The following is a 14609-nucleotide window of genomic DNA, read 5'->3' as shown; positions in this document are numbered from 1 at the left end:
CTTTATTACAATCCGGTTTACTATGTATCAAATCTCACATACTATACCTTTTCTGTCTCCCATGACTTTTCTCCCTGTGCCCATGCAATGCGATCTACGGTATGGGTTCTAACACTGACTCCACGGGGAGGGACACGATTAGACTGATGGGATGGAATGTCCGTGGTTTAAATGACACAATTAAACGCTCTCTTGTCCTGAAACAACTTCAAAAGTATAGGGTTGACATAGCATGCCTTTCTGAGACTCATCTGTATGGTAGTAACAAGGTCATGGCCATTAAGAGGCCATGGGTTGGATGGGCTTACCACTCCACGTTTTCCTCCGGCGCCAGAGGGGTGTCGATATTGGTTAAGAAGTCGGTACACTTTCATTTGGAGCATAGTAGTGTGGACCCTCAGGGTCGTTATGTTTTTTTACGGGCCGTTATACATCACGCACTGTACCATATCATGGCTATATACATCCCCCCTCCCTATAACAGTGAAGTTCTGCGCAAAGCAGCTGACTTTATAGCTCAGTCCCCTGACACACCGGTATTAGTGTGGGTGATTTCAACAACGTCATGGACTTGTCTATTGATCGCTGGCGGGAGTCTCGCGACTCCACCTCTCTCCCCCCTGCCCCGACCCCTTTTGCAAGACTTGTCGCTGAACTTGGCTGGATAGATGTCTGGAGAATGCGAAACCCTACTATGACGCATTATTCCTGTCATTCCGCTACCCACAACACACTGTCACGGATAGACTTGTGCCTTATTTCCCCGACATTATCGCCTAGAATTTCTAAACTAACATATTTGTCCAGGGGTATATCGGACCACTCTCCAGTTTTACTAGAGCTGTCTATGACGCACGATCGGGGCAGCAGTCAGTGGAAATTGCACCCATTTTGGTTGAATTTAATGGGAGAGGGCTCCGACCTTATTTCGGACTGGAAAGACTTCCTTGATTACAACCCCCCAGACTCCACCCCCACTGTCCGACATGACGCATATAAAGCATATATTAGAGGCACTTTTATTAAGAGAATAGCTGGCATCAAGTCGTTTAACAGGAGGGAGGAAGCGAGACTTGAACAGGCTTGCCGTGATTTGGAATCTGTATATATAGAGTCACATTCCCAGTCGGATCGGGGGGCGTGGCTAAACGCACAGAGAGAGTGGGCCAATTATCTCTTTGATAAATCCAAACGCAGACTGCTGTTTTCCAGTCACAGGCAGTATTTTCAGGCGGAGTTGGGGGGCAGTTGCCTGGCTTTTCTGGCCAGGGATGAATCCCACTCCCGCACTGTTCAGTGTATTGCCGATGGGGATGGCAGTCTCTGTTCCTCGGGGAAAGATATAGCTGGGGTATTTCAAAAATTTTATTCCAAACTGTACTCGTCAGGAGTTTCCCACTCCGACGAGCAGCTGCACTCCTACCTCCCGCGGGTGAATTACCCAAATTGTCGCAGGAGGAGCTTGAAGTACTTGAGGCTCCTTTCACCCTGGAGGAGGTGGAGCACGCTGTGTCGTCGCTCCCCTTGTCCAGGGCACCTGGTGGGGATGGTCTCCCAGTGGAGATTTATAAAAAATGTAACTCCCATTTCAGTCCCTATTTATTAGAATTATTTAATACCTTGTTTGAAGCTGGTGGACTCCCCCCGTCCATGTCTGAGGCCACTATTATAGTATTGCCCAAACCGGGGAAGGATCCCAAGGCTCCCGAATCCTACCGCCCTATTTCACTGCTTTCTACTGATGTTAAAATCCTTGCAAAGATGCTTGCCATTCGTCTGAACACGATCATCGTTTCTATTATACATCAGGACCAGACGGGCTTCATGACGGGGAGGTCCACTATGCAAAACCTGCGAAAATTGTTCTATCACTTGCAGGGGGATGGCTTGCTGGGCTCGGGGGCAGTGGTGGTGTCTCTCGACGCCGCCAAGGCCTTCGACTCGGTTGAGTGGTCCTACCTGTGGCGGGTGCTGCACGGGTTTGGCTTTGGCCCTATGTTCATCGGGTGGGTTCAGTTGCTATATTCCTCTCCAGTGGCCCGTGTCTCTGTTAATGGGTATACTTCGTCCTCATTCTCTCTAGCCAGGGGCACGCGTCAGGGTTGCCCACTGTCCCCAGCCCTGTTTGCATTGGCTATAGAGCCGCTGGCTTGTATGATACGGGACAACCCGGATATTCAGGGACTGGTGGCCGGCTCCACAGTGGATAAGGTCTCTCTGTATGCCGACGATATGTTACTGTTCCTGGGGGACTCAGATATCTCTCTCCGGTCTATGCTCCACACAGTTGATGAATTTGGGGAATACTCTGGCTTATGTATAAATTGGGACAAATCCTTTATTTTTCCCATTTCAGGACATATCCCGGAGAGGGCATGTACGTCACACTCACTGCAATGGACTCTGAAATTTAAATACTTGGGTGTTTGGGTTACGGGGCCAGCATCAGAATACGCCAGATGGAACATTGACCCTATCACAGCCTTTTTGAAACGTAAAATCCACACATGGAAGGCACTGCCGCTGACTGTTTTGGGACGCATCAATCTCTTTAAGATGTCTATCCAGCCTAAGTACCTATATGTCCTGCAACACTCCCCCATTTACTTGCCTAAAAAAGTATTTGCTAGTATTGACAGTCTCATATCTTCCTTTATCTGGGGTCATAAACCGGCGAGGATAGCTATAAAAAAACTTTGTAGGACCAAACTCGCTGGAGGGGCGGGCCTGCCTAACCTTAGATTGTACTATCTGGCGGCACAGCTGGTGCACCTTTCCGGCTGGGTCGCGGGAGTGGGAGGCCCGACCTTACAGGGATACTTGACAGACTGGGTGGGACCCTTCTTCACCCCCCTCCTTTTCTTGCTTTCGGGAATGTCTGTGTCGGGTCTTCCTCCTATCCTACGACAGGCTCTTCTGGTCTGGAAGCAAGTGCACAGCCTTTATGATTGGTCCGACCTAGAAGCAGACTCGCCCTTATGGTTCAACAGTTCCTATATGGAACTTCAGAAGCTGTCTATAGACAACATTTGGGTAAAAAGTGGGGTGATTTCCCTGGGACAACTGTATGTGGATGGTTACCTTAAATCATTCGCGCAGCTACAGGCTGAGTTTGAGCTCCCAAACACAGCCCTATTTAGATACTTCCAATTAAGACATGCAATACAGACCCAGTTCAGAACGGCCCCCTCCATCTCCCCCTCTCCAGTTAAACTTATGCTACAACGCTTGCCCTCCACGGGCAAAATTTCAACGATATATGCCTCACTAAACAATAGAGTCCTACCTGCCTCTTTAGATCCGCTTAGGCTGAGCTGGGAGGGTGATATAGGCCCCTTGTTAGACGAGCAATGGTTACAAATACTGGGCTCCGCCAGGTCTACCACTCCTTGCATCAGATATCAACAGGTGCACCTCTTTATCCTGCACAGGGTTTACCGTACCCCTCTACTTCTCCAGCGAGCGGGTTTAAGGCCTGACGCTCTGTGCCCCAAATGCCGGATGGCAGATGCTGGTTTATGGGATTGTCCGAAAGTCTACGAATTTTGGACTCGGGTTTGGTCTGACATATTAACTACTGACCCATCTCTTCCTCAACTTAACCCCAGGGCCTGTCTCTTCGGGGTGGACCTGGAAGAAACTCACTCATTGCTCACATATCAGTATGTCCTGTGTCTGATAACGCTTGCCAAGGTTGTTATTGCACGCTCCTGGTTTGCAGAGACCCCTCCCAGATTACTGGAATGGAGAGCTCTGGTGACCTTGGTCATAAGGCATGAAAAGCTAATGTACTTATCCCGCAACTCTGTGTCCAAGTTTCACCGTAAGTGGGATAAATGGACTCTGGTGCATCCGGGTGCGGAACTGACGGGGCCCGTTGATAGGCAGAGATTGTAGACCTCTTTCTCTTTTTTTTGAACCTTTTTGGCCGAGGCCGATGCTATCTGACACCTCCCAGTTTATTTTTATTTTGATGATGTTACATACCTCCCAACTTTACTGTTCTGTGGAGCGGGACACTTGCGCGGCGAAGCCGCGCGCGTTCCCGAAAAAGGGGTGTGACCTAAGAAAAGGGGGCGTGGCTTCACAGGAGGACCCTAGATCGCGAGCCACGCCCCGTTTTCGTCACTGAGGGGGCATGCCCAGCGCTCTGTGAGCCGCTGGCATGCCCCCTCTCCCTCTGACTCCACTGAATAGACGCTGTGCGCATGCGCACAGCGTCGATTCACCGCTGCTCTGCTAAGCAGAGCAGCGATTGACAGAGCCTCCCAACTGACCCCCCCACCGCGGGACACTGCGGCCCGCGGGTGGGACAGCCCCCAAAAAACGGGACTGTCCCGCGAAAATCGGGACAGTTGGGAGGTATGATGTTATCATGCTTCTTATACACACAACCCTATATTCGTGTAGGTGACTTCCCTCCTACCTATGTATAATAAAAAATCAATGACGATAGTGTTGTAGTGACCAGACCTAGTGTTCTGAGCGCTCTCCCCCTCTTTCAAGTATCACTAGCTCTATGTTTTATACTGTAAATCATTGTAACACCTACTGACCAGCATGATGCACTGTATTGTACGTTGCATGTTTTGAATTGTTTTCTCTTTTTTTTTTTTTTTTTCGTTTCTCTCTTTCTTCTCTTTCTTGTTTCACCTATGTAACTATATGTAAAAAAAAAAAATTTCAATAAAAACTTACATGATTAAAAAAAAAAAAAAAAAAGGGGGATGCTGTCTGCCGTAATGTGTAAAAAGGGGGATGCTGTCTGCCGTAATGTGTAAAAGGGGGGACTGTCTGCTGTAATGTGTAAAAGGGGGACGCTGTCTGCTGTAATGTGTAAAAGGGTCTCTACCTGGTGTAGTGGCGCTACTGTGCAGCGTAATTTGAATAATGGAGACTACTGTGCACCGTAGTATGAATTGCTATTATTGTGTGGCCACGCCCCTTCCCCATAAAGCCACGCCCCTATATATTTTCGTGCACCTATGTCGCGCACTACCCCTATCTTACATGGGGGGTGCCAATGTCGTTTCTTGCACACAGCGCTAAAATGCCTAGTTACGGCACTGTCTATACCCGTCACCTTTCAGCTTATATACAATTATATACATTGTATACCTGTCACTTCTCATATTATACACATCTATATACATTCTATCCCTTTTACTTCTTGGCTTTCATACATCTATATACGATAAATAGATAAAAAAGCTACAATTTTATATTATACATCTCTATATACATTCTATACCTGTCACCTCTCAGCTTATATACATCTCTATATACATTCTCAGGCTTGGACTGGCCCACAGGGGTAGCCACCGGTGGGCCCCACTGCCTGCCCCCCATCCTCCTCTAGGGATCAGGTCTCAGACTATACATAATACTGCACAGGACTATGTTGTATTCTCTACAGTGCATAGCTGTAATTAATGTGGTGCATTATCATGCATGTACTAGCAGTATTTATTATATATATATATATATATATATATATATATATATATCAAGGGGACCAGATCTAATGGTTAGACAAACCAATGTGGTGTCTGGCCACACTCCTAAGCATGGGCCCCTACCACAAATTTTCCCGGTGGGCCCTTCATGCCTCAGTCCGACACTGTACATTCTATATCTGTCACATCTCAGCTCATATCCATCTATATACATTCTATATCTGTCACATCTCAGCTCATATCCATCTATATACATTCTATATCTGTCACATCTCAGCTCATATCCATCTATATACATTCTATACCTGTCACCTCTCAGCTCATATCCATCTATATACATTCTATACCTGTCACCTCTCAGCTCATAACCACCTATATACATTCTATACCTGTCACCTCCCAGATCATATCCATCTATATACATTCTATACCTGTCACCTCTCAGCTCATATCCATCTATATACATTCTATACCTGTCACCTCTCAGCTCATAACCACCTATATACATTCTATACCTGTCACCTCCCAGATCATATCCATCTATATACATTCTACACCTGTCACCTCCCAGCTCATATCTATCTATATACATTCTATACCTGTCACCTCCCAGCTCATATCCATCTATATACATTCTATACCTGTCACCTCTCAGCTCATATCCATCTATATCCACCTATATACATTTTATACCTGTCACCTCTCACCTCATATCCACCTATATACATTCTATACCTGTCACCTCTCAGCTCATATCCACCTATATACATTATATACCTGTCACCTCCCAGCTCATATCCATCTATATACATTCTATACCTGTCACCTCTCAGCTCATATCCATCTATATACATTTTATACCTGTCACCTCTCACCTCATATCCACCTATATACATTTTATACCTGTCACCTCTCACCTCATATCCACCTATATCCACCTATATACATTCTATACCTGTCACCTCTCAGCTCATATCCATCTATATCCACCTATATACATTCTATACCTGTCACCTCTCAGCTCATGTCCACCTATATACATTTTATACCTGTCACCTCTCACCTCATATCCACCTATATACATTTTATACCTGTCACCTCTCAGCTCATATCCATCTATATACATTCTATACCTGTCACCTCTCTTGCTGCACTCGCCCATCCCCGCCGGGATCCCGGCGTCGGTATGCTGCCGGGATCCCGGCGTCGGTAAGCTGACCGGCGGTCTCCTGACCGCCGGTCAGCCGTACTACACCCTACCTGTCACCTCATATCTATCTATAAACATTCTACACCTATCACCTCTCAGCTCATATCCACCTATATACATTCTATACCTGTCACCTCTCAGCTCATATCCATCTATATCCACCTATATACATTCTATACCTGTCACCTCTCAGCTCATATCCACCTATATACATTCTATACCTGTCACCTCTCATCTCATATCCACCTATATACATTCTATACCTGTCACCTCCCAGCTCATATCCATATATATACATTCTATACCTGTCGGGTGGTATTCATGTGACCGCCGGTCAGCTGACCGACAGTCACATGACCTCCTCCACCAGCCCGACGGGTCACTGTCCCGATGGTCGGCATGCCGACCAACAGGGACTATTTCAACTCGTGGGTGTCCACGATACCCATAGAGTGGGAATAGAACCCGTGGCGACCGCAGGCCGCCACCGAGCCCGCAGCATGGCGAGCGCAGCGAGCCCGCAAGGAGCTTGCTGTAATCGTCCCTCCCCGCCGGGATCCCGGCGTCGGTATGCTGCCGGGATCCCGGCGTCGGTAAGCTGACCGGCGGTCTCCTGACCGCCGGTCAGCCGTACTACACCCTACCTGTCACCTCATATCTATCTATATACATGCTATACCTGTCACCTCTCAGCTCATATCCATCTCTATACATTCTATACCTGTCACCTCTCAGCTCATATCCATCTCTATACATTCTATACCTGTCACCTCTCAGCTCATATCCACATATATACATTCTATACCTGTCACCTCTCAGCTCATATCCACCTATATACATTCTACACCTGTCACCTCTCAGCTCATATCCATCTATATACATTCTACACCTGTCACCTCCCAGCTCATATCCACCTATATACATTCTATACCTGTCACCTCTCAGCTCATATCCACCTATATACATTCTACACCTGTCACCTCTCAGCTCATATCCATCTATATACATTCTACACCTGTCACCTCCCAGCTCATATCAATCTATATACATTCTAAATTAGAGATGAGCGCCGGAAATTTTTCGGGTTTTGTGTTTTGGTTTTGGGTTCGGTTCCGCGGCCGTGTTTTGGGTTCGACCGCGTTTTGGCAAAACCTCACCGAATTTTTTTTGTCGGATTCGGGTGTGTTTTGGATTCGGGTGTTTTTTTTAAAAAACACTAAAAAACAGCTTAAATCATAGAATTTGGGGGTCATTTTGATCCCAAAGTATTATTAACCTCAAAAACCATAATTTACACTCATTTTCAGTCTATTCTGAATACCTCACACCTCACAATATTATTTTTAGTCCTAAAATTTGCACCTAGGTCGCTGGATGACTAAGCTAAGCGACCCTAGTGGCCGACACAAACACCGGGCCCATCTAGGAGTGTCACTGCAGTGTCACGCAGGATGTCCCTTCCAAAAAACCCTCCCCAAACAGCACATGACGCAAAGAAAAAAAGAGGCGCAATGAGGTAGCTGTGTGAGTAAGATAAGCGACCCTAGTGGCCGACACAAACACCGGGCCCATCTAGGAGTGTCACTGCAGTGTCACGCAGGATGTCCCTTCCAAAAAACCCTCCCCAAACAGCACATGACGCAAAGAAAAAAAGAGGCGCAATGAGGTAGCTGTGTGAGTAAGATAAGCGACCCTAGTGGCCGACACAAACACCGGGCCCATCTAGGAGTGTCACTGCAGTGTCACGCAGGATGTCCCTTCCAAAAAACCCTCCCCAAACAGCACATGACGCAAAGAAAAAAAGAGGCGCAATGAGGTAGCTGTGTGAGTAAGATAAGCGACCCTAGTGGCCGACACAAACACCGGGCCCATCTAGGAGTGTCACTGCAGTGTCACGCAGGATGTCCCTTCCAAAAAACCCTCCCCAAACAGCACATGACGCAAAGAAAAAAAGAGGCGCAATGAGGTAGCTGTGTGAGTAAGATAAGCGACCCTAGTGGCCGACACAAACACCGGGCCCATCTAGGAGTGTCACTGCAGTGTCACGCAGGATGTCCCTTCCAAAAAACCCTCCCCAAACAGCACATGACGCAAAGAAAAAAAGAGGCGCAATGAGGTAGCTGTGTGAGTAAGATAAGTGACCCTAGTGGCCGACACAAACACCGGGCCCATCTAGGAGTGGCACTGCAGTGTCACGCAGGATGTCCCTTCCAAAAAACCCTCCCCAAACAGCACATGACGCAAAGAAAAAAAGAGGCGCAATGAGGTAGCTGTGTGAGTAAGATAAGCGACCCTAGTGGCCGACACAAACACCGGGCCCATCTAGGAGTGGCACTGCAGTGTCACGCAGGATGTCCCTTCCAAAAAACCCTCCCCAAACAGCACATGACGCAAAGAAAAAAAAAGGCGCAATGAGGTAGCTGTGTGAGCAAGATAAGCGACCCTAGTGGCCGACACAAACACCGGGCCCATCTAGGAGTGTCACTGCAGTGTCACGCAGGATGTCCCTTCCAAAAAACCCTCCCCAAACAGCACATGACGCAAAGAAAAAAAGAGTCGCAATGAGGTAGCTGTGTGAGTAAGATAAGCGACCCTAGTGGCCGACACAAACACCGGGCCCATCTAGGAGTGTCACTGCAGTGTCACGCAGGATGTCCCTTCCAAAAAACCCTCCCCAAACAGCACATGACGCAAAGAAAAAAAGAGGCGCAATGAGGTAGCTGTGTGAGTAAGATAAGCGACCCTAGTGGCCGACACAAACACCGGGCCCATCTAGGAGTGGCACTGCAGTGTCACGCAGGATGTCCCTTCCAAAAAACCCTCCCCAAACAGCACATGACGCAAAGAAAAATTAAAGAAAAAAGAGGTGCAAGATGGAATTGTCCTTGGGCCCTCCCACCCACCCTTATGTTGTATAAACAGGACATGCACACTTTAACCAACCCATCATTTCAGTGACAGGGTCTGCCACACGACTGTGACTGAAATGACGGGTTGGTTTGGACCCCCACCAAAAAAGAAGCAATTAATCTCTCCTTCACAAACTGGCTCTACAGAGGCAAGATGTCCACCTCATCATCATCCTCCGATATATCACCGTGTACATCCCCCTCCTCACAGATTATCAATTCGTCCCCACTGGAATCCACCATCTCAGCTCCCTGTGTACTTTGTGGAGGCAATTGCTGCTGGTCAATGTCTCCACGGAGGAATTGATTATAATTCATTTTAATGAACATCATCTTCTCCACATTTTCTGGATGTAACCTCGTACGCCGATTGCTGACAAGGTGAGCGGCGGCACTAAACACTCTTTCGGAGTACACACTTGTGGGAGGGCAACTTAGGTAGAATAAAGCCAGTTTGTGCAAGGGCCTCCAAATTGCCTCTTTTTCCTGCCAGTATAAGTATTCTTTCAATGGTGAGAGAATCATATGCAGTGACAGTAGACGACATGTCCGTAATCGTTGTCAGGTCCTTCAGTCCGGACCAGATGTCAGCATCAGCAGTCGCTCCAGACTGCCCTGCATCACCGCCAGCGGGTGGGCTCGGAATTCTGAGCCTTTTCCTCGCACCCCCAGTTGCGGGAGAATGTGAAGGAGGAGATGTTGACAGGTCGCGTTCCGCTTGACTTGACAATTTTCTCACCAGCAGGTCTTTGAACCCCAGCAGACTTGTGTCTGCCGGAAAGAGAGTTCCAAGGTAGGCTTTAAATCTAGGATCGAGCACGGTGGCCAAAATGTAGTGCTCTGATTTCAACAGATTGACCACCCGTGAATCCTTGTTAAGCGAATTAAGGGCTCCATCCACAAGTCCCACATGCCTAGTGGAATCGCTCCGTGTTAGCTCCTCCTTCAATGTCTCCAGCTTCTTCTGCAAAAGCCTGATGAGGGGAATGACCTGACTCAGGCTGGCAGTGTCTGAACTGACTTCATGTGTGGCAAGTTCAAAGGGCATCAGAACCTTGCACAACGTTGAAATCATTCTCCACTGCACTTGAGACAGGTGCATTCCACCTCCTATATCGTGCTCAATTGTATAGGCTTGAATGGCCTTTTGCTGCTCCTCCAACCTCTGAAGCATATAGAGGGTTGAATTCCACCTCGTTACCACTTCTTGCTTCAGATGATGGCAGGGCAGGTTCAGTAGTTTTTGGTGGTGCTCCAGTCTTCTGTACGTGGTGCCTGTACGCCGAAAGTGTCCCGCAATTCTTCTGGCCACCGACAGCATCTCTTGCACGCCCCTGTCGTTTTTTAAAAAATTCTGCACCACCAAATTCAAGGTATGTGCAAAACATGGGACGTGCTGGAATTTGCCCATATTTAATGCACACACAATATTGCTGGCGTTGTCCGATGCCACAAATCCACAGGAGAGTCCAATTGGGGTAAGCCATTCCGCGATGATCTTCCTCAGTTGCCGTAAGAGGTTTTCAGCTGTGTGCGTATTCTGGAAAGCGGTGATACAAAGCGTAGCCTGCCTAGGAAAGAGTTGGCGTTTGCGAGATGCTGCTACTGGTGCCGCCGCTGCTGTTCTTGCGGCGGGAGTCCATACATCTACCCAGTGGGCTGTCACAGTCATATAGTCCTGACCCTGCCCTGCTCCACTTGTCCACATGTCCGTGGTTAAGTGGACATTGGGTACAACTGCATTTTTTAGGACACTGGTGAGTCTTTTTCTGACGTCCGTGTACATTCTCGGTATCGCCTGCCTAGAGAAGTGGAACCTAGATGGTATTTGGTAACGGGGGCACACTGCCTCAATAAATTGTCTAGTTCCCTGTGAACTAACGGCGGATACCGGACGCACGTCTAACACCAACATAGTTGTCAAGGCCTCAGTTATCCGCTTTGCAGCAGGATGACTGCTGTGATATTTCATCTTCCTCGCAAAGGACTGTTGGACAGTCAATTGCTTACTGGAAGTAGTACAAGTGGGCTTACGACTTCCCCTCTGGGATGACCATCGACTCCCAGCAGCAACAACAGCAGCGCCAGCAGCAGTAGGCGTTACACGCAAGGATGCATCGGAGGAATCCCAGGCAGGAGAGGACTCGTCAGAATTGCCAGTGACATGGCCTGCAGGACTATTGGCATTCCTGGGGAAGGAGGAAATTGACACTGAGGGAGTTGGTGGGGTGGTTTGCGTGAGCTTGGTTACAAGAGGAAGGGATTTACTGGTCAGTGGACTGCTTCCGCTGTCGCCCAAAGTTTTTGAACTTGTCACTGACTTATTATGAATGCGCTGCAGGTGACGTATAAGGGAGGATGTTCCGAGGTGGTTAACGTCCTTACCCCTACTTATTACAGCTTGACAAAGGCAACACACGGCTTGACACCTGTTGTCCGCTTTTCTGTTGAAATACCTCCACACTGAAGAGCTGATTTTTTTGGTATTTTCACCAGGCATGTCAACGGCCATATTCCTCCCACGGACAACAGGTGTCTCCCCGGGTGCCTGACTTAAACAAACCACCTCACCATCAGAATCCTCCTGGTCAATTTCCTCCCCAGCGCCAGCAACACCCATATCCTCCTCATCCTGGTGTACTTCAACACTGACATCTTCAATCTGACTATCAGGAACTGGACTGCGGGTGCTCCTTCCAGCACTTGCAGGGGGCGTGCAAATGGTGGAAGGCGCATGCTCTTCACGTCCAGTGTTGGGAAGGTCAGGCATCGCAACCGACACAATTGGACTCTCCTTGTGGATTTGGGATTTCGAAGAATGCACAGTTCTTTGCGGTGCTTTTGCCAGCTTGAGTCTTTTCAGTTTTCTAGCGAGAGGCTGAGTGCTTCCATCCTCATGTGAAGCTGAACCACTAGCCATGAACATAGGCCAGGGCCTCAGCCGTTCCTTGCCACTCCGTGTGGTAAATGGCATATTGGCAAGTTTACGCTTCTCCTCCGACAATTTTATTTTAGGTTTTGGAGTCCTTTTTTTACTGATATTTGGTGTTTTGGATTTGACATGCTCTGTACTATGACATTGGGCATCGGCCTTGGCAGACGACGTTGCTGGCATTTCATCGTCTCGGCCATGACTAGTGGCAGCAGCTTCAGCACGAGGTGGAAGTGGATCTTGATCTTTCCCTAATTTTGGAACCTCAACATTTTTGTTCTCCATATTTTAATAGGCACAACTAAAAGGCACCTCAGGTAAACAATGGAGATGGATGGATACTAGTATACTTATGGATGGACTGCCGAGTGCCGACACAGAGGTAGCTACAGCCGTGGACTACCGTACTGTACTGTGTCTGCTGCTAATATAGACTGGATGATAATGAGATGTAGTATGTATAAAGAAGAAAGAAAAAAAAAACCACGGGTAGGTGGTATACAATTATGGATGGACTGCCGAGTGCCGACACAGAGGTAGCTACAGCCGTGGACTACCGTACTGTACTGTGTCTGCTGCTAATATAGACTGGATGATAATGAGATGTAGTATGTATGTATAAAGAAGAAAGAAAAAAAAACCACGGGTAGGTGGTATACAATTATGGATGGACTGCCGAGTGCCGACACAGAGGTAGCTACAGCCGTGAACTACCGTACTGTGTCTGCTGCTAATATAGACTGGTTGATAATGAGATGTAGTATGTATAAAGAAGAAAGAAAAAAAAAACCACGGGTAGGTGGTATACAATTATGGATGGACTGCCGAGTGCCGACACAGAGGTAGCTACAGCCGTGGACTACCGTACTGTACTGTGTCTGCTGCTAATATAGACTGGATGATAATGAGATGTAGTATGTATAAAGAAGAAAGAAAAAAAAAACCACGGGTAGGTGGTATACAATTATGGATGGACTGCCGAGTGCCGACACAGAGGTAGCTACAGCCGTGGACTACCGTACTGTACTGTGTCTGCTGCTAATATAGACTGGATGATAATGAGATGTAGTATGTATAAAGAAGAAAGAAAAGAAAAAAACACGGGTAGGTGGTATACAATTATGGATGGACTGCCGAGTGCCGACACAGAGGTAGCTACAGCCGTGGACTACCGTACTGTACTGTGTCTGCTGCTAATATAGACTGGATGATAATGAGATGTAGTATGTATAAAGAAGAAAGAAAAAAAAAACCACGGGTAGGTGGTATACAATTATGGATGGACTGCCGAGTGCCGACACAGAGGTAGCTACAGCCGTGAACTACCGTACTGTGTCTGCTGCTAGTAGACTGGATGATAAATAATGATATAAAAAATATATATATATCACTACTGCAGCCGGACAGGTATATATTATATAATGACGGATCTGCTGGAGTGGACACTGTCTGTCAGCAGAATGAGTTTTTTAATTTTTATAGAATAAAAAAACACCACACAAGTCACACGACGAGTGTACTTTTTCAGGCAGACATTCAATCACAATATACTATACTGGTGGTCAGTGTGGTCAGGTCACTGGTCACAGTGGTCAGTGGTCAGTCACACTGGCAGTGGCACTCTGGCAGCAAAAGTGTGCACTGTTTAATATGTACTCCTGGCTCCTGCTATAACCTATAACTGCTCCCCAGTCTCCCCCACAATTAAGCTGTGTGAGCACAGTCAGATATTATACATAGATGATGCAGCACACTGGGCTGAGCACAGATATGGTATGTGAGTGTGACTGAGTCACTGTGTATCGTTTTTTTCAGGCAGAGAACAAGAACAGAACGGATTATTAAATAATAATAAATTATAAAACTGCACTGGTGGTCAGGTCACTGGTCATCAGTCACTAGTATAACTCCTCCTAAGCTCCAGTAAGTAAATGAAGTGTCTCACTCTCACTCTCCTATCTATTTTAATTTCTAAACGGAGAGGACGCCAGCCACGTCCTCTCCCTATCAATCTCAATGCACGTGTGAAAATGGCCGCGACGCGCGGCTCCTTATATAGAATCCGAGTCTCGCGATAGAATCCGAGCCTCGCGAGAATCCGA

The 14609-nt window shown here is 47.4% G+C and overlaps 1 long non-coding RNA gene across 1 annotated transcript in view; it reads right to left on the bottom strand.

The window, feature by feature from the left end:
• LOC134956688 (uncharacterized) overlaps positions 1–14609 on the bottom strand; it is a 112294-nt gene that overhangs the window by 28606 nt on the left and 69079 nt on the right. The window contains exon 2 of the long non-coding RNA XR_010186094.1: positions 4557–4661. This is a non-coding gene — a long non-coding RNA (uncharacterized LOC134956688). The remainder of the gene's footprint in view (positions 1–4556; positions 4662–14609) is intronic.

Source organism: Pseudophryne corroboree, chromosome 9 (assembly GCF_028390025.1).
Source record: "Pseudophryne corroboree isolate aPseCor3 chromosome 9, aPseCor3.hap2, whole genome shotgun sequence".
NCBI classification, from domain to species: Eukaryota; Metazoa; Chordata; class Amphibia; order Anura; family Myobatrachidae; genus Pseudophryne; species Pseudophryne corroboree.
Note: the sequence above shows the minus strand (reverse complement) of the source record. Positions and strands in the feature narration are given on the sequence as shown.